This window comes from Salmo salar, chromosome ssa01, assembly GCF_905237065.1.
Source record: "Salmo salar chromosome ssa01, Ssal_v3.1, whole genome shotgun sequence".
In the NCBI taxonomy this organism is placed as follows: Eukaryota; Metazoa; Chordata; class Actinopteri; order Salmoniformes; family Salmonidae; genus Salmo; species Salmo salar.
Window position 1 is genome coordinate 32,850,259 of NC_059442.1, and position 15,775 is coordinate 32,866,033.

Genomic DNA, 15,775 nt, shown 5'->3' on the forward strand with positions numbered 1-15,775 from the left:
GCGAAAGCATAGCATTATATTATGTTAGGACAGCACCTAGATAAGAAAAACCACACAGCCATTTTCCAAGCAAGGAAAGGCGTCCCAAAAACCATAAATACAGCTAAAATGAATCACTAACCTTTGATGATCTTCATCAGATGGCACTCATAGGACTTCATGTTACACAATACATGTATGTTTTGCTCGATAAAGTGCATATTTATATCCAAAAACCCAATTTTTACATTGGCGCGTAATGTTCAGAAATGTTTTGCCTCCAAAACTGCCAGTGAATGAGCACATCAATTTACAGAAATACTCATCATAAACTTTGATAAAAGATACAAGTATTATGCACAGAATTATAGATATACTTCTCCTTAATGCAACCGCTGTGTCAGATTTCAAAAAAGCTTTACGGCGAAAGCAAACTTTGCAATAATCTGAGTACAGCGCTCAGACATCAAAACAAGCCATACAGATACCCGCCATGTTGTGGAGTCAACAGAAGTCAGAAATAGCATTATAAATATTCACTTACCTTTTGATGATCTTCATCAGAATGCACTCCCAGGAATCCCAGTTCCGCAATAAATGTTCATTTTGTTCGATAAAGTTCATCTTTATGTCCAAATACCTCAATTTTGTTCGCGTTTAGTCCAGCACTCCAAATTCATTAAGCAAGTGAGTTTAGTCCAGACGAAAAGTCAAAATAGTTACATTACAGTTCGTCGAAACATGTCAAACGATGTATAGAATCAATCTTTAGGATGTTTTTATCATAAATATTCAATAATATTCCAACCGGACAATTCCTTTGTCGTGAGAATTGAAAGGAAAGGCAGCTCGCTCTCACGGCCGTGCGAATGATTGAGCTCATGCCAATTTTCCAGACAACTGACTGAATCAGCTCTTATTCTCTCCCCAATCACAGTAGAAGCCTGAAACAATGTTCTAAAGACTGTTGACATCTAGTGGAAGCCTTAGGAATTGCAATATGACCCCACAGACACTGTATATTGGATAGGCAATCACTTGAAAAACTACAAACCTCAGATTTCCCACTTCCTGGTTGGATTTTTTTGTCTGTTATACTCAGACATCATTCAAACAGTTTTAGAAACTTCAGAGTGTTTTCTATCCAAATCTACTAATTATATGCGTATTCTAGCTTTTGGGCCTGAGTAGCAGGCATTTTACTTTGGGCATGCTTTTCATCCAAGCTACTCAATACTGCCCCCCTTTCCTAGAGAAGTTCACGTTAGTTTGCAATTTCGTTATGTAAAATATAGTGCACTGACATTTTCCAGCCTAAGCCCCAGGTTTGGTAATTTACCTGTCTAACATCAGCACGCTTGCACTCAGATGGCAGGGGTGGAAATATTTCATGCATGTCCTTAAAACATGATCCGAAGTGCTAATTTTAGGCAGCGCTGGTAGGGATACCTAAGACCAACCAAAAGCTAGTTTTAGCAGAAACGCAGTTGGTTATGGCATGAATGTTGACTGCAGAACCACAGCCAATCCAGCCGTGATGCACACTGCCCATCAAATTGTATGTCATGTGCCGAATACAGCAGGTGTAGACCTTACAGTGAAATACTTACTTACGATCCCCTAACCAACAATGCAGTTAAAAAAAATATAGATAAGAATAAGAAATAAAAGTAACAAGTAATTAAAGAGCAGCAGTAAAATAACAATACCGAGACTATACAGGGGAGTACCGATACAGAGTCAATTTGTGGGGGCACCGGTTAGTTGAGGTAGTATGTACATGTTGGTAGAGTTACTACAGTGATTATGCATAGATGATAACAAGAGAGTAGCAGCGGTGGGGGGGGGTGCAATGCAAATAGTCTGGGTAGCCATTTGATTAGGTGTTCAGGAGTCTTATGACTTTGGTGTAGAAGCTGTTTAGAAGGCTCTTGGACCTAGACTTGGCGCTCCGGTACCGCTTGCTGTGGGGTAGCAGAGAGAACAGTCTATGACTAGGGTGGCTGGAGTCTTTGACAATTTTTAGGGCCTTCCTCTGACACCGCCTGGTATAGAGGTCCTGGATGGCAGGAAGCTTGGCCCCAGTGATGTAAAGGGCCGTTCGCACTACCCTCTGTAGTGCCTTGCGATCGGAGGCTGAGCAGTTGCCATACCAGGCAGGGATGCAAACAGTCAGGATGCTCTCGATGGTGCAGCTGTAGAACCTTTTTAGGATCTGAGGACCCATGCCAAATCTTTTCAGTCTCCTGAGGGGGAATAGGTTTTGTTGTGCCCTCTTCATGACTGTCTTGGTGTGCTTGGACTATGTTGGTGATGTGGACACCAAGGAACTTGAAGCTCTCAACCTGCTCCACTGCAGCCCCGTCGATGAGAATGGGGGCGTGCTTGGTCCTCTTTTTCCTGTAGTCCACAATCATCTCCTTTGTCTTGATCACGTTGAGAGAGAGGTTGTTGTCCTGGCACCACACGGCCAGGTCTCTGACCACCTCCCTCTAGGCTGTCTTGTTGTTGTCAGTGATCAGGCCTACCAGTGTTATGTCATCGGCAAACTTAATGATGGTGTTGGAGTTGTGCCTGGCTGTGCAGTCATGAGTGAACAGGGAGTGCAGAAAAGGACTGAGCATGCACCCCTGAGGGGCCCCTGTGTTGAGGATCAGCATGGCGGATGTGTTGTTACCTACCCTTACCACTTGGGGGCGGCCCGTCAGCAAGTCCAGGATCCAGTTGCAGAGGGAGGTGTTTAGTCCCAGGGTCCTTAGCTTATTGATGAGCTTTGAGGGCACTTAGCTTATTGATGAGCTTTGAGGGCACTATGGTGTTGAAAGCTGAGCTGTAGTCAATGAATAGCATTCTCACATAGGTGTTCCTTTTTGTCCAGGTGGAAAAGGGCAGTGTGGAGTACAATAGAGATTGCATCATCTTTGGATCTGTTGGGGCGGTATGCAAATTGGAGCTGGTCTAGGGTTTCTGGGATGATGGTGTTGATGTGAGCCATGACCAGCCTTTCAAAGCACTTCATGGCTACAGACGTGAGTGCTACTGGTCGGTAGTCATTTAGGCAAGGTTAACTTAGTTTCTTGGGCACAGGCACTATGGTGGTCTGCTTAAAACATATTGGTATTACAGACTCGGTCAGGGAGAGGTTGAAAATGTCAGTGAAGACACTTGCCAGTTGGTCAGCGCATGCTCACAGTACATATCCTGGTAATCCGTCTGGCCCTGCGGCCTTGTGAATGTTGACCTGTTTAAAGGTCTTACTCACATCAGCTGCGGAGAGTGTGATCACAGTCTTCCGGAACAACTGGTGCTCTCATGCATGTTGCAGTGTTATTTGCCTTGAAGCGAGCATAGAAGTAGTTTAGTTTGTCTGGTAGGCTCGTGTTACTGGGCAGCTCTCGGCTGTGCATCCCTTTGTTGTCTGTAATAGTTTGCAAGCCCTGCCACATCCGACGAGCGTCAGAGCCAGTGTAATACAATTCAATCTTAGTCCTGTATTGATGCTTTGCCTGTTTGATGGTTCGTCGGAGGGCATAGCAGGATTTCTTATAAGCTCCCGGTTAGAGTCTCGCTCCTTGATAGCGGCAGCTCTAGCCTTTATCTCAGTGCGGATGTTGCCTGTAATCCATGGCTTTTGGTTGAGGTATGTACGTATGGTCAGTGTGGGGACAACGTCATTGATGCGCTTATTGATGAAGCCAGTGACTGATGTGGTGTACTCCTCAATGCCATCGGCATATGATCATGGAACAAGATTTTGGTGCTTTTGGTGCCTGTATACTTCGTACTGTATTTAGAAACATAACATTACTGTTTTTTCTCCCCTTTTTTTATTTAGTTAATAACAAGCATAGCCTCCCCTCTTTAATGAAGACTGTTTTTATTTTTGTCCTGCCCAATATAATCAAGTAGGCTAATCAAGACCATTGATAGTGTTTTGCTTGTGAGATTGTTTGGAAATGAACCTTAATCACCAAAGCTTTATTAAAATATCATTTTTGAGAAGAGCAAAACAGTGAGCTGACATTACTTACTTTTTATCTATGTATTGAAGGCAGGCCAACATTATTTTAGCCATGCTTTGGATGTGTGTAAAACCCCCTCCATTATGTGTCCATACCCATCATGAAACGAGATAAGAACCTCGTATTTAGAAGTTATTTTCCTGTAACACTTTGTTTTTCCGTTTCATATTTTTTAAACCCATGCACTCTGTATGTTACCCTAGGCCTACTTTAACGAAGGCTGAATCAACAACAATGCACTATCTTTTTTATCCTGCCGATTTTACGAAATCATTACATTTTATTTATTGTTGAAAAAACAGTGCTTGTTTTTTGTTTCATTTGAGTAAAACCAAGCTTATTAGAAAGATTCACTGTTCTGGTTTTATCGTGAGAACGTCTGTGGTGCGCATGCAATGCAACTTCTGGAGATGTGTGAATGCGATCGGTAAGATGATTCCAATATGTACAGTACCAGTCAAAAGTTTGGACACACGTACTCATTCCAGGATTTTTCTTTATTTTTACTATTTTCTACATTGTAGAATAATAGGGAAGACATCAAAACTATGAAATAACAAATGGAATCATGTAGTAACCCAAAAAGTGTTAAACAAATCTAAATATATTTTATATTTGCGATTCTTCAAAGTAGCCACCCTTTGCCTTGATGACAGCTTTGCACACTCTTGGCATTCTCTCAACCAGCTTGTTTCCCACTGTATGTATGAAATTCGTTTTGATTTAGAGTGGACCATTATCATGCACCTGTCTTCAGAGCAGGGGCAGGGGGAAAAAATACATGTAATCTATGCACTCAAATAGAGAATGGAGGATAGATTTCATGCTAGCCCGGTAGGCTATTGTATTGCAAAGCGAAGCAATGTGCTTAATATTAGGAAAGTTGAGAAATAAATATAGTAGGCCTAGCCTATAGAAAGCTGATGGGATGCTCTATTAAAAAGAGGCCATCACTCTGGTTTCTCACGCAATTGAATAGCCTATAGAATTGTTGCTCAACATGAGCTCATGGGCACTCATGGTGGAGTATTTGATTTGATTTTTGACTACATTTGCATTTATGTCAGTGTGATTAGATGGACAATAGATTACTAATTACCAGGCAGTTAGCAAGTTTGGTATGATAAGAATGACCATCAGTAGCATCGGAGCTTGGAGAAGCGTAGTTACCGTGACTAAACGGTCACGTGGAATTTGACTGCAGTCATGACTAGTGACTGCCGGTGTGGCCCCACTTGAGAAAATGGCCTTTGAATGTTTTGGTGGACCTATTGGAGAGCTCTTTGTCTATACCTATTCAGCATCGTTCACACTCTCTTAAGCCTTAGCCCCACCCATATATTTAAGGATTCACATGTGAGACCATGTGCTAAACAGTGTAAGGTAGTGTAGTAAAAAAAAAAACTAAGATTGGCTTCACCAAGGCTGTGGTGAAGGTAGTATCCCACATGAACCTTTTCACATGTACCAACAAACGGGTGTGATCATTCTGATTTGATCAGAACACTTATTTGGAATGTTTCGATTGACACAACAGTCAGCATTTTGAGCTAGCCACACTGTTTTTCACAGAAGATTTTTGCAGAAACAGTCAAAGTTATGTCCTGAATGTGACCAGTTTATTTTTGGATGCAATGTTCATCCAAACCAGAAAATGTAAGCTACATTTGTCCTAGCGCTAACTGAGGAAATATTGACGTGACACAAGCGGTCATATTTAGAAACCACAATATGAATTAGCTAATAGCAATTACTATTTGTAATTAATTGTGTAACATTGATCAAAATAATTTAGTAAAACACTTTCTAGAAATCAAAAGTAATCCGATCGTAGTTTGTACGCGCCGCCATGTTTGTTATTCGCGTTAAACAAAGATTAGAGAAGACAAGATGAGATTGGTCTGTTTGCAGTATGCATGTTGAAGGGGCTGTGTCGTCTACGATCATTCACTTCACTTAATTCACTACCGGAAGTTTACCCGAAAGATAAGTGAACCATTCCTTCACCTCATAAACATCTTTGGTCTGACAGATGTTTACGTGACACCCAGAATGCGTTGTATAATGTCAACAAACATGGTGCCACACTTAGCTGGCAAATAGCTTAGCATTAGCTCATTATAATCAGTACAACCTTCAAAAAATATTTTACACACGTTATAGGTGTCCATTACAATCTATGCAATAATCAGAATGCATTATTTGTCACCAGTACTTCAAAATGTATTTACAGTTTTAGTCACATTATGCTACAGTAGCAATGACAACACGATATACAGGAAAAAAAGGCACTTTGATATGAACGCACACATGTCCAAAGTTATTATTTGTAAGGAAAACAACCAGGAAGGCAATGCAAGCACCAGCCAGAAAGTTACCTAATTCGTGCAAGACTGCGCAAATGTCTGCTTACTTGATCTGAGGAAACATTTGATAAAATGCATGGGCTCTCCTCGAAGACAGAAGTTTGTCCGTAAAGCCTCAAACATAAATGGTCCGAAACGCTGAATGTGAATTAATGAGGAGGCGGAACACACCTCAATTCAAACTGTTAGAAAATACAACTTGTTAGAAAATAATTTGAAATTGTCAAGTTGAAACAGCCTATAGATAATTAACAGGCAGCACGTGTTTACTGTCCTGTTGTGTAACAATCACATTTTGGAACAGTGAGTGCATTCTGACATAACGTGAATAAAACAACTTAAGCTGGGGCGACGTGTGAAAAGATGAAGGAAAAACTCCAGGTAAAAATACACCAACTATTCCTTGGCCTATATCCTAATCTGACTTTGGTAAAGGTCATGTTGTTCTTCACATTACCGTCTCTGGTAAACACACACTATATCAAATAAAATATAAGTTTATTTGTCACATGCAAAGGATACTGAAGGAATGCTACAGTGAAATGGTTACTTGCATATTTACATAGTAACAATATAAAAAAAAATAAAGTGTCCAGATAAAAGTATTGTATAATTATTAGATGACGCTTACCAAGACACACTTCATGTGAAAGAGATGCTATAACCCTCCCAGCCACATCTAGCTAAGTGGATGGGTCACTATTGTATAGACATGTTAGCTACACATGTTCATGAAATACAATAGATGGCCGTAATCACCCCCAAACAACACACCTGGCTTTTGTTTAGACATGTAGCTAGCGAGCTAAACAATGAACCATATTCCCAACCCACACAGTAGCAATACAATAGCTAGCCACCATGCATGAAATTCTTTAGTAGGAATCTGCACTTTGCAAAAGCTAAAAAACTAGGTTCAATGTTAGCTAGCTAAGATTAGGATATAACTAGCAATGCAAATGGCTTTCTTAGATATTAATAATATTACCAATCAGACACAACATTAGCTAGCAAGCTAACGTTCGCTAGCTAGCTAACAGTACACTTTAACATGCAATGAAAATTACTTTTTGACAAAATTACAAACTTGTAATATCTGACAATGTAGGTAAACTCGTATACATGGTTGAATGCTTCACGGCAGACTGGAGCCCCGTTTATTAACTAAGACGTCCTGTGTCGTTTCCGTTTTTTGTTTGTACTGCTTGGCCCGTCGTGTGAAATCACTCCGGTTCACACTGACCGTGTTCAGAAAGTAGTCAATCACAACTTTTTCCCACTGAACTTTGTCGATAGCGCCTGCTGAATTCAGGGCAGCAATTTTCAGAGCAGTAGCAACACTTTTGCAGTTGTCCATGGCTAATGTTATATCTTAGAAAAAACAGTGGTAGTAAAGGGTTATCTTCACATACCGATCAGGTCATGTTATAGACCGAAGAATACCTGGCAGACCAATCTGGACTCATCTCTCGGCATGTCCAGCCCATCCATTATCTCAGCCAATAATGGCTAGCGGGAAGGTTCCTGACTTTTTTCTGTGGCTAAACTAACTAGGCTCCTAATTTGACAATTTTATTGAGATTTACAGATAGCTTACAGGTTTGTTATTAAGGCACATAAGTTCACATGTTCCAGAAGGCATTTCTGCCCCAAACTCTTTTTTTTATTTATTTTTTTTAACTTTCAAATACCTCTCCTCTGAATTAGTGACGTGCGTCATATGCCTAGCTTCCTGAAATGGGACACAATTAGCAAAGATGGGAGAAGTTTACATTTACTTTTTATTTAAGCTTTTTAACAAACTATAAGGGACTAACATTAGAATTGGAGTTGATTCCAAGACAACACACAAACACCGTAAATGCACAGCTTGAAGCCACCACACATTTAGCCATAGAGCACGTTCTGATTGGCCGGTGAGGGGCCAAGCCTCCACCCACCCAGCAACTGCGCCAATAAATGTGCTTGTGAAAATAGCAAAAAATATTTCTGACACACCCCCGAACCTATAGCACTACTGCCCAGTGCTTAGATTGACTGACTGTTGCGTTAGGCTTGTTAAAATAGAGACCTGAAAGTGAGAAAGGGAAGGGCTTGGTTTATAAACTGTTTGTGTTAACCGCGGCAATTCCATGGTCGTGATGGTGAATGAAAAGCACTGTTTGACAGCACTTACCAACTCAAATTACTCACATTAGTCCGCAGACTATTCACTCACTGTACAGAAAGCTGCTAGATTGATATGCGTGTGCACACACACACCTCCTTTCAGAACATGTGCCCACAGAGTTCATAAAACATTATTTCTACCACTCTACAACCTCCCTCTATCCCTCCTTCCATCCCCCACCACTCTTCCCAAGTACTCGGGGTCTGCATTTAATACACCCAATTACTTAGCCCCCCCCCCATTACGTCAGACCTGGCAAGCAAGCAGGTAGCATTTTTATCTGGGAGATGTCATTGGCCCCCTCTCTTCCCTCTCTCTCCTCTTTACAGATTGAATTACCAGGTTTTTATTGAGGCTGCTTGATGGATATTTATAGGACCAGCCCTCTCCCAAGCACAACGCAGTGACGTCACAAAATAATCATGAAAATGCTGGCCAATGGGGTTTGGCAATGGGCGGGGAGGTTGGGACAGAACCTCAGCAGCAGCACAGCCCTCTGGGAAGTGGAAAGAAACTGACGCCATCTGGCGAGGGAGAATGACTGCTGTATGTTGTATACATGTAGAGCCAAGAAGAACCAGTATAGCTACACATGGGACTGTGGTTAAGACCTACATTGCCTAATGCATAGTGCTCTTGGTGCAAAAACACCAGAAATTGCTAGGTTGCATGATGGAAATTCTGAGGAAAGCTATGAAAATACACACGTGTCTATTTTCAATTTCCCTTTCTCCCTCTTTCCTCAGTTCAGCCGTAACCAGACTTCAGAAATACACTAGATGAGCTTGTTTGGGGCAATGAAGTTGTATGCTACGCAGCAGAGGCATTAGAACATGTTGGTGACAACTAGACCCCACATATACACTCTCCTGAATCGAAAGCTTGTAATGTTTACAGTCAAGTGCCAAGATAACCCCCTCCTTCCACATAGATAAACACTCCAAAGCAACAGCTTGACAAACAACTCCCTTACCTGCACAACACCATCATCCATTCACCCAGACCATTGTACGTAAGCTTGAATTCATTTCCACACAAAAACTCCTACAATGATGGAAAGACCTGTGTGTTGTCCTTGTTAATGAACACAGAGAAGAGCTCCAACTTCTTAATCATAGCCTCAATTTTGTCCCGCACATTGAATATAGTTGGAGAGTCCATGTAATCCTAGATTCAGATCATTCAGACGAGAAAAAACATCACCCAGATAGGCCAGTCGTGTGAGAAACTCATCATGCAAGCGGTCAGACAAGTGAAAATGATGGTCAGTAAAGAACTTTAAGCTCGTCTCTCAATTTAAAAAAAAACGTGTCAATACTTTGCTATACTTTGATAACCAAAGCACTTATGTATGTTGTAAAAGAGTATCATGGTCGCTCCCCATATCATTGCAAAGTGCAGAAAATACACGAGAGTTCAGGGGCCTTGTTTTAACAAAGTTAACCACTTTCACTGTAGTGTCCAAAATGTCTTTCAAGCTGTCAGGCATTCCTTTGGCAGCAAGAGCCTCTTGGTGGATGCTGCAGTGCAACTGCTTGCACGCGCGTTACCACTCCACTATGTCTCCCTGTCATGGCTTTTGCGGCATCAGTACAGATACCAACACATCTTGACCAACAAAGTTCATGTGATGTTACAAAGCTGTCCAGTACTTAAAAATATATCCTCTGGTTTGCAGAAGAGGATGTCTTCCTTAATTGACCCCCCCCCCCATAAACGTAACGGCCTGTGCCAGGCCCGCCACGTCTGTTGACTCATCCAGCTGTAACGCGTATAATTCACTGGCTTGTATGCGAAGCAGTAATTGTTTCAAAACATCTCCTGCCATGTCACTGATGCGTCGTGAAACAGTGTTGTTTGATGAAGTCATTGTCTGTATAGTTTTTTGGCCTTTTCCCCCAGCATTGTCCCAGCCATATCCGCAGCAGCTGGAATAATTACGTCCTCCACAATAGTATGGGGCTTGCCTGTACTAGCCACTCGGTAGCTCACCATATAAGATGCTTGTAGCCCCTTCTTATTAATGATATCTGTTGCTTTTATACATGTCTTACTACTCAAAAGTCATCTTTACAAAAAACTCTTGTGGCTTATTTTTTCAAATTGTCATGTTTCTAAATGTCTGCGCAGGAGTGAAGGTTTCCCGCGACAGAATAACGTGATTGGATGTTAATTATTTGACTAAGCTACCTGTATTTGACATTGTATTGTTATTTCGCTGAACATTAGATGGTTTGATTTTTATGTTTGGCAGTGAAACGAGGCTACTCAGGCGAGGGGGAAAAAACCTCACCCAAATGTATAGCCCCGTTGGAAAATATAAATGGACTGTTTGAAAATGAAGAATTTCTGTATTATTATTATTATTATTATTATTTTTTTTTATTTTTATATATATATATATTTTTTAATAGAAATAAATGTGAATCACTTTATTTGTACCCCAGTGTGGGAATACCTGACCCAGACCTATCACAATATTATCCTACACAATATTATAGTATCTGAACAGTCAGTAGTTGGGTTCAGTGCACACTGTATGTTCACCCACGGCACTCACCTTTAAGAGATGCTGTTTTCTCTCTACTTTTGCCTTATCTTAATCTGAAATCACTAGCCCTCAGCCAGTTTGGTTAGGTTTGCTAACAGTCAGTAGTTGGGTTCAGTGCACACTGTATGTTCACCCACGGCACTCACCTTTAAGAGTGATTTAAGGTTGTCAACAAAGCACAGTAGCAGCACAGTATGCCCACTACCTGGCCTGAGGTTGCCATGGCACCCAACTGTTCATTGAAAGGCAGAAGCTGTGCAGAATGAATCAGAAGTAGGTTCTTGTTGAATGTGCCTCCGATGTAGGACTCTGCTTAGCCATAACCAGTTAGCTCGTGTCATACAGAACAAATCTTTCCAGACTCTCCCTTGGTAGTTTGGATTGGAAATTATATTCGCTGATGGACTAGCCTACAAATCCTGAATATTAAGTAGATAACGGTGCATTTGGAAAGTATTCAGTTAGCCTTATTCTAAAATTGATGAATAGCAATCCACACACTACCCCATAATGACAAAACAAAAACAGGTTTTTAGAAATGTTTGCAAATGTATTAAAAATAAAAACATACCTTATTTACAGAAGTATTCAGACCCTTTGCTATGAGACTCGAAATTGAGCTCAGGTGCATTCTGTTTCCATTGAACATCCTTGATGTTTCTACAACTTGATTGGAGTCCACCTGTGGTAAATTCCAAATCATTTCCAATCAATTGAAAGGCACACACCTGTCTATATAAGGTCCCACAGTTGACAGTGGATGTCAGAGCAAAAACCAAGCCATGAGGTCAAATTAATTGTCCATAGAGATGACAGGATTGTGCAGAGGCACAGATCTGGGGAAGGGTAGCAAAAAATGTCTGCCGCATTGAAGTTCCCCAAGAACACAGTGGCCTCCATCATTCTTAAATGGAAGAAGTTTGGAACCACCAAGACTTCCTAGAGCTGGCCGCCCGGCCAAACCCGAGCAATCGGGGGAGGAGGGCCTTGGTCTGGGTGGTGACCAAAAACCCGATGGTTACTCTGACAAAGCTCCAGAGTTCCTCTGTGGAGATGGTCTGATGAAACCAAGATTGATTTCATTAGCCTGAACGACAAGCGTCAAGTGTGGAGGAAACCTGGCACCATCCCTACGGTGAATCGTGGTGGCAGCATCATGCTGTGGGGATGTTTTTCAGCAGTAGGGACTGGGAGACTAGTCAGAATCAAGGGAAAGATGAACATCACGTTAACCCTGTTTGTCTGCATCGAAGTACCCTTGTACCTAGCATCGAGCATGGTGGCGACACAGTAAAGAGGCGCAGAGAGAATGCCACCGAATCGCTTGTTCACAGCGTCTTGTAGAGAACTTTTGAGAGTTTTAACCCCACGGTATCTGTCGGAAGTTTTGTTGAGCAGGCTTTAGAATGCCATGCAGACGCAGTTGAGCTTATTTCTCGAGTCAGTTGTTCGAATGGCGCTAGGAGTGTTCATGTTAACAAGTTTCAATCATGTTCTCAAATGCCATTGAAATGGCAGCAGCGGTATGAGAACCAGCACATTCTTGAACATGCAATACGGCTTTCCTCAGTAGGAAAGCCTTGTCGTCCCACTGCTGTCAGACTCAGCATGCTCATGGGGCTGACATCGCTGGTCTAAATGTCAGTCATGAAGCTAATAGCAGTGAAGCTAATAGCAGTGACGCTCATAGCAAGTAGCTTGTGTATGTATGTATGTATGTATGTATATATGTATAATTTTTTTGATTTGTTTAAAAAAATGTCAAATTATAAGCACAGCAATGCACTGATGGTAGTAGGCTGTAAGCGTGAATGTCCCATTAGTGGAAAACACCATTATCAAAAGTGACCGCAAATGCAATTATGCATGTAATGCTTTTATTATAAAGGTGCATTTTTATGGTCAAAATTATCTTCCCCAAACTTGAAACTCACTGCTGCTTATGTATGCCAGTTAGGCTTAATTTTAAGAAGTTATTTGTCCTCTTTAGTTGCTACAAACCTTATCAAAACATATAGGCCTATGCCAAGGCTACATGAGGTGTACAACTATGATTTGAACAAGTCGCAAAAAAAGTCATTTCTTATGCTGGGCATCATTCACAAGTGATAATATAGTAATTCACAAGTGATAGGCTAATATTGTCACCCATCAGACTATTCTTGATTTAATCTTGTCTTTACATGTACTAAATAATATATGTGTGACATTTGTTTTGATTTAGAATAGATCCTTATCATGCACCTGAATCAAAACGGGGCAGCTGGAAAAAATACATGTCATCTATGCACTTAAATAGCGAATGGAGGACGCTTTTCCCTGTGGTTTATTTTCATGCCAGCCAGGTAGGCTATACTCCTGTTGTAAATATAAGCAATATGCTTAATATTAGGAATGTTGAGAAATAAATATAGTAGGCCTAGCCTATAGAAAGCTGATGGGATCCTCTTTTTATAAGCGGCACTCATGGAGTGTTTTGATTAGATTTTTGCATTGATGTCAGAGTAATTAGAGGGCTGAGTACCAGGCAGATAGCAAGTTTGGTAGTCTACTAATGACCAGCAGCAGCATCAGAGCTTGGAGAAGCCTAATTACAGTGACTAAATGGTCATGTGGAATTTAACTGCCTTCATGACTTGTGACCGCCGGTGTGGCGGTGATACGGTCACCTCAACAGCTCTAAACGTAACAGAATGTGGAAAAAGTTGAGGTCTGAATAGTTTCCGAATGCACTGTAAGTACTCTAAATGAGCATCATACAATTGACTCCCTTCAGGTAGTCATAATTATAATAGTAGCTTTCCTACAGAGGCAGGCTCTAAAATAATGACCCTCCCAAAGCCTTGGCTATTCCCTCTAAACGGACAAAACCATGTTTACAACCACCTTTTATTATTCGAAGAGGGATTAGAATGCCACAACACAGCAGTGGGTCCCAACCTACTATATAGGGTCATACTGCTCTAAAACACCATCATTGAGTCATCTTAAGGGTCTGTGATGATGACTCAGTGATATTCTCGAAGTAAATTGAGAGGGATGGAAATGGAAAGAATGTGGAGGGGTGGCCCCCGGAAAGACTGACTGGATCAATGTCATAGTCCACTAGAAAGTGACTCAGTGCTTAACTCAATGCTTCCAGGAGAGAAGGGGGGATGGGACACCGCTCAGGAAAGTGTCTTTCTGGACGCGAGCCAGAGTGATTGTCATTGCTGTGGCGAACATCCGCTGATACGCCCGTTAATGTTGTCTGTCCTGGAAAAAAGCACGATCTCACAATGGTTACGTCATGATTACTTGTCTTACACACACACACGTACGCTTAGTGGTATGACATCCGTTTGAACCTGAAAAAATCAGTAGATACTTGAAGTACTTGACCCCCGATATGTCTGCATTGGAAGTGTAAACTGTGCTATATTCCCCATGTATCCCAGTGCCATCAGATGTGATATCCATTCTTCCACTGCCAATATGTGGGTCTGAAGGAACAGTACAGGCTGTCCATCTTTCACCTGTGAGTGGTAGCATGAAAACATATTTTCTCTGCTCCTGGGCTCTAAGGTATTAGAGGTTCAAAGGGAAAACAGCCTCAGAAAGCAGGTCATCACAATACTGCAAATGGAATAGAAAGCAAAGTAATCTCTTAAACAGCTGCTTTCAGTTCCCTCAAATCCCTGGGCTTTTCACGTTCTCTATGAAGACAGCGGTCAAAGGGGACACACACTTATATCCCTTCATACTAAGACTTTTCCGTTAACTTTTTTTCTCTTCCTTATATTTGAAAGGTATTGCCGGCATCAAAGCCAAAACTTTTATTTCCCCCAAACGACCTAGTAATAATTTCGTTAAAATTCTGCCTACGGCTTAGTATGGAAGGTAGGAGCAATGCTGAGGCGACATTGGCAAGCACTACGCTCTTAAACTCTTGATGGTTGCTAGGCAGCACCAGTTAACCATCCTCCTGCCAGTTCTAAACTTTGCAAGCTCTTCACATCCCACCACTAAGCATGCACTGTTTCCTCACCCACAACTGGATGGATCCATAAAGAATTACTGTGGGAATGCATATCAGTGAATGGCAATTGAAGGCATGTATTCAATTGTTGCTTACTGAAACTCCCAAAGTCATCCAATCCTTGTAATATATTTAAAGCAATAGCCTACCCGTGTGTGGTCAACTAGAGGATGATGAGGATGATTTCAGCACTGTTTTGATTGGGACAGCCTATCACACTGCTTTGAGACAAGCGTGGGGACTCGTCTTGATAAATCAATAAATGTCCGATATTTTTTGTTTAATTTTTTAATTTTTTATTTTTTATTATTTTTTTCCACTGAATCTCCATTTGGCTATTGGTTAGACTACAGTTAGCCTGGGAAATATTAGTTGAGGTGAGAGCTGCCCATGGTCATCTTGTCTAGTGTGCTCATTGATTAGAACATTTTTCCATGTTATTTAGCTTAACAAGTGGATTATTTTGCTTTTCACTGTCGCTTAGTAGCCTAGACCTACTCCCAACCAAAAGCATGTGACATAACTGACTGGTCTGATAATCAATCAATGTGATTTTGTTTCACTGAATCTCTGTCTATATAGGCTATTTGGTTAATTGGTTTCTGACTGGGAAAATAAGTGGAGGTGAGGTGGTATAGCTCATCTATCAGTGATCAGAAACATTTAGCA

General features: G+C 41.3%; 1 protein-coding gene across 6 annotated transcripts in view; it reads left to right on the forward strand.

The window, feature by feature from the left end:
- LOC106601584 (fermitin family homolog 2) overlaps nucleotides 1-15,775 on the forward strand; it is a 98,697-nt gene that overhangs the window by 29,529 nt on the left and 53,393 nt on the right. The window lies entirely within an intron of this gene.